Below are 5,517 nucleotides of genomic sequence, written 5' to 3'. Positions count from 1 at the left end.
GGCTGGGTTTCCACACCTGGTCAGAGAAAAAGATTAAGGAAATGATCTGTCTTTTGAGTTCTCTCGCTGAAGGATAAATACCATCCTATTGGTCGTCTAGGCAACAGGGCCAAAGTCAGCCCAGAATGCTCCAGGTCACACCCTCTCTGATCCTTACTGGGGACGAATGGACATTTAACTCGACCTGCCATTTATCTTTGCCTCTCAGCCTAATGTGTGCACACACAGTCCTGGGCACCTTGTTCATATGCAAAGGTCACCTTTGAATCCACAGGTCTGAAGTGGGTCCTGAGATTCCGCAACTCTCGGGAGCTTCCAGGTGATGTCAACGCTGCTGGTCCCATGACCTCTGTGTAAAGAGCAGGGCTCTCTGATTCCGACCCAGGCAGTGAACCGGCTCCACACCGGTTTGATATTGCATGTTAGAGAAGTCTGCCCCTGTTGGACACATTTTGATGGCTCTCTCATGGTTTTCTGATGAATAGATGGAAGAACAAAATGCTCATGCCCATTCCAGGAAGTAGGTTAGGAGAGATAAAGTCATTGAACCCTTTCAATAACCAGTGAGATTAGACGGTTGTCCCCATTTTGCTGGTGGCAGAGTTGCGATGTCTTCTCGTCTGACTCCAAACCCAGGGCTCCTGGACCCCGACGTTAAACGCTGCCTCTCTGCCATGGCCTTGGCAGCAGGTGCTGGCCCCAGAGGGGATCCAAGCCCTGAGATTCACTCCCATGCAAATCTGTGTGACAGAGATGTTCCTGGCAGCATCTTTTATGACAGATAGAAGCTGGAAACTCGGTGGCAGGCCAGGGAACTGCTAAAAGGTGACAGAAAAACCGTACCAATGGCCTTCCTGTGAACTTGTATCCCCGGTCATTTCTTTCCTGGTTTTCACTACTCATTGTTGACTTGTTTCTTGTCTACGCCTGTCCCCTCCCCTGGAACTTGCATTCTCTGACGGGAGGACATTGCTGGATCCCTAACTTCTGACCACACTGCAGGCTGTTAATCAATATTTGTTGAATGAATGAACCTTAATATTCTGAGGCTGCAAGTAAAACAAACAAGTTGCTGAAAGGTATATTCACAGAATGATTCCATTTTTGTTTAGAACGCTTAAAGGCAGGTACAGCAAAGTCCGAAGCCGACCTGTTCGTCTCGGGGACTGGGACTGGAGAGGAGGTGGCGTGGGTCCCATGCTCCATTGCCACACTCTGACTTTTTTACTCTTTTACCGTGAACATGCATGTGTTGAGTAATAATAAAAATAAAGCTTTTAAAAGAATCAGCATCCAGACTCCTTCTGATGTGCGCAAGGATGGATATAAAAGGATGTTGAATGAGCCCGTCAGAGAAAGACAAAAATACCATATGATTTCACGCCTGTGTGGACGCTCATGAACACAATGAACTAACAAAGAAAATGGGGACAGACTCACTGATGGAGGGAGACCAGGATGACAGCTGGCGGGGGCGGGGGTTAGAGGGTGGAGGGTATGAATAAAACAGATAAGGACCCGCGGACACTGAGTGTGGTGATGGCGGGGGAGGGGAGTTTATGGGGACTAAATGGTAGTGGGAAAAACACAATAAAGATTAAATAAAAAATAAAGATGATTTTAGCTGCCAAAAAAAAGGATGTTTATTCCAGCTACTTATTGTGGCAAAAACAATCGGAGATGACCATTTGCCCATTTAAAAATGTGTTTTAATTTTTTGCAAAGAACACTGCTTTGGAGCACGTTGAAATCCTAACCCAGGGGGTGCTGGCGTTTGGAGGCCAGGCCCTTGGGAGGTGACTAGGTCGTGAGGGCAGAGCTTCTAAGGCAAGCTCCAGCGGGCTCCCTCACCCCTCCCGCCGGGTAAGGACTCAGACTCAGCCGAAAGACAGCTGTCTGTGAACCAGGAAAAGGGCCCTGCCAGCCCCTGAATCTGCCAGTGCCTTGGTCTTGGACATCCCAGGCTCCACAACTGTGGGAAAATAAATTCCTGTTGTTTATAAGCCATGCAATCTAGGGCGTTTTGTACTAGCAGCCCAAACGGACCAAGACAGACATGTATTTGCATAATTGAAACAAAAACAAAGGAGAGGGTGATGCGTAGGCCAGATGCCTTACAACACAGAGCCGCCAGCCACGGCCTCCCTCCGCCCACTGCCCAGGTGCCGTGCACCTGGCTGAGCCTGTTCAGTCGTCTTCTCCCACGGCATCGTGTGAGCAGTGGAAAATAGGGAGTGGAACAGTGACCGGGAGTGGAAAATAGGCGATCCGTTCTGCTCTAGAGGCCAAGTGCCCGACTCTATGCTTGTCTCCTTAGGGACAAAAGTCAGAAGCCCTGATGATACCGGAGGCTTGTCCCTCAGGCCAGTCTGTCACTTTCCAACGTGTGAGCTTGTCTCGGGAAGCTGGGGCCTCTGTCTCTGGCTCACAGACCCCCAGCTCACCCTGACCATACAGTCAGGATGGGATAAACAAAACCCTGACGTGGGGAGCGAGGTGTGTTCTCTGAGCATTCTGGAAAACTGAGACCCAAGTCCCAAGACCGGCTCTCTCTGTTAGTCGACATGCCTGACTCATTATTTATTCCTCACAGGCTAGAAGGCATGGTGATAAACTTCTCTGATACTGATCTCCCAACAAATATTGGTGTAGCCATGAACAGAGCATTAGGGCTTCCTCCTGCCTTCAAAAAAATTCATTATATAACCCTGGCCAGTGTGGCTGAGTTAGTTGGAGTATCATCCTGTAAACTGAAAGGTTGCGGGTTCAATTCCCGGTCAGGGCACATGCAAAAGGCAACCAATGGATGTTTTTCTTTCATATCAATGTCCCTCCCCCTTTCTCTCTCTCTCCCTAACCCTCCCTCTAAAATCAATTAAAGTTTTTTTAATTAACTGTGTAATAAATCACAAGTGTGAAAGAGAAAAGTACCTCCAAATGAGCGTGCTCCAGAGACTAAGAGGGCCCTGGAACCCTTCCACTGTGGGGTCCAGTACAATGATGAATGAAGAAATGCTAAACCAAGTTTATAAAAATTATAGGGTACTCCAAATGCTTCATTAAACAAACGAGCCCTTTTAAGACACACACACATCACCATGCAGTTCTGTCAGTCACAAGATGATAGGAATTATAAACATATGCCCACACAACAGACCACAGGCCGTGTGACGTGGAGACGGGACGCAAGTTCAAGGTCATCTGATGGACAGCTCCCTTCACTCCTGCCTGGGACCGCCAGCCAGCGCCTGTCGCGGGTGCCTACCCACATCTGATCGTTTTCCATCATGTTACAAACCTACCCTGTTCTCATCCCCTGGCTGACCTGTATCTGAAACGGTCTTATTTGTTTCCTAGTTTGCCGACTCCCCCCTTTAGAGTGTAAGTGCCACGGACGGGAACCTTCCCCACAGACTCCACTGCTGAGTGGTGTGTGGTGGGCACTCTACGAACTTTGGTCCGATGAACGGCATATACTATATACCTTCATTCGCCCAAGTGGAAGTGCGGGTGCACACACACAGGGGGGTTTAGTGCCAAGAAGGGCTGGACTCCATAGGGCGTGACGGGCCCCAGGATGAACTGGCAGACCTGTGGGGCCTCCTGACCCTGGCACCCTAGGAATTCAGGGAGGTCCTGCTTGAGCTGGGTTTTGAGAAATGAGTGTGCAGGGGACTTGTGGGGAGCGAAAAGGCATTCTCCATCTCTATCTGCTCTTTTCTCCAAAGGACAACGTTTAAGAGATGAAAGGTTGTTCTAGAGACTCCTGCTAACTGAAACAGCAAGGCTCAGGAGAGTGTAGCTAAAACGACCCCAAAACTGCAAAGTTAAGTAGCAACGTCAATAACACAGGAAAGGTGAAGGAATACACGCCACATTGTCCATGGTGTTCACGCTACGTTTCAGGGAGATTTCACTTCTTCTGCTTTGGATTTACACAGAATCTAAGTTTTATGTATCATGTATTACAGTTGTAAACAGTAAAGAAAGGTATGAAAATAACCCCATTACACTGAGCTGTTTTACAACGTGCTACACACTTGTCTTTTTCCCTTTCTTCTTACCAAGTTCTGTTTTGTTTCCGATGGGCGGAGATGGTCAAGTACAGACAGGCTCTCAGGAACGAGTGAAATGTGCAGAGTTAATTTGCCTTGAATCACAACACCCCTAGCTGACAGGGCCTTGAGTTGATTTCAGGATGGGCAAGAGACTATGGGTAACATATCCGAGTTACGAAGCAAAATAAACCGTGAGCCTGGTGCTCAGTGTAGGAATCAGGTGATGTCTTTCTGTGCCCCAGCCCCTGAGTCCCCACCAGAGGAAATCGCCACCCTTACTTTTGGGATTCACAGTCTTTTCTTTTTATTGTCATTCCCTTTTTAAACATCCCTTTAATGATAAATGCATACATCTTTCATCAATGGTTTGTGAACATTCATCAAGCTGTGCGCCTTTAATTTGTGCACTTTTTATGCATCCATCCGTACGTATGAATACCCATGAAAAGTTAACAACAAAAGTACAGCTGCACAGGCAGTTTTGCCCCAACGCCAAGGTAGGAGGAACCCTTGCCACCTTCTCTATTTTAGAAGTTCCTGCTCAGTAGCAGGTCCACAGCCCCACTTCTCCACCCTGCTCTAGGTAACCAGGACTCTGGAATTCCTGTCCCGAATGCTCTGGGGTCAGCCTCCAGGGCCTGCACAGGCCTCTTCCAGGGTCCACTCTTCTGAGAACGGACTGTCCTGCTGGGAGGCGCCCCTCCAGGCCAGGAACGTGGACACAGGCTCTTTTGGTAGGAAGCGTGGCTGGCCCCTAAATGTGGAGGCTGGGATGTGCACGCACGTGGCGTGAGCCTTTCCGGGTGTAGAACGGCATTAGAGGCGGGAAGAGGAGAAGCGGAGAGGCTGCAGGGCAAGGACCAGCTCTCCTTGAACTGCCACCTCTAGTTTGAGACTCCAAAGTGCCTAAGAATTTTCCATTTGACCTTGGCCTTCCAAGTTGTTATGAAGATGAATTTGTCAAAATGGGAGGAGGAAAAAAGTATTTTAATAGCTAATTAAAATGTTTAGCAATAGATTTCTAGCTTTAAATATTTAGACCTGGGTATGTGACTCTTCACTAGTACGGCTGCAGATGTTGGGGTGAGGCTGTGCCGGGACCCACTCCCAGAGGGGCGGAGGTCCAGGCTGTTTAAGGAGCCCCTCAGGCGACTCTCGTGTGCGGCCAGAGCCCAGGATATCGGTTTTAGGGCATCTTTTCATTCGTTTTGATGGAATTAATTATTAGTCCTTTCTTTTATGGTCCGCATTTAAAAAAACAAATCTGAAGATACCTTTCTTAAAAAAAACAAAAAAGCACCCTGGCCAGTGTAGCTCAGTGGACTGAGCATGGGCCTGTGAAGCAAAGGATCGCTAGTTCGATTCCTAGTCAGGGCACATGCCTGGGTTGCAGGCCAGTTCCCAGCAGGGGATGCATGAGAGGCAACCACACATTGATATTTCTCTTCCTCTCTCCTTC

Source organism: Artibeus jamaicensis, unplaced genomic scaffold (genome assembly GCF_021234435.1).
Source record: "Artibeus jamaicensis isolate MK-2021 breed Jamaican fruit bat unplaced genomic scaffold, CSHL_Jam_final scaffold_847, whole genome shotgun sequence".
In the NCBI taxonomy this organism is placed as follows: domain Eukaryota; kingdom Metazoa; phylum Chordata; class Mammalia; order Chiroptera; family Phyllostomidae; genus Artibeus; species Artibeus jamaicensis.
The sequence above is the reverse complement of the archived record's forward strand: the minus strand, read 5'-3'. Positions refer to the sequence as shown.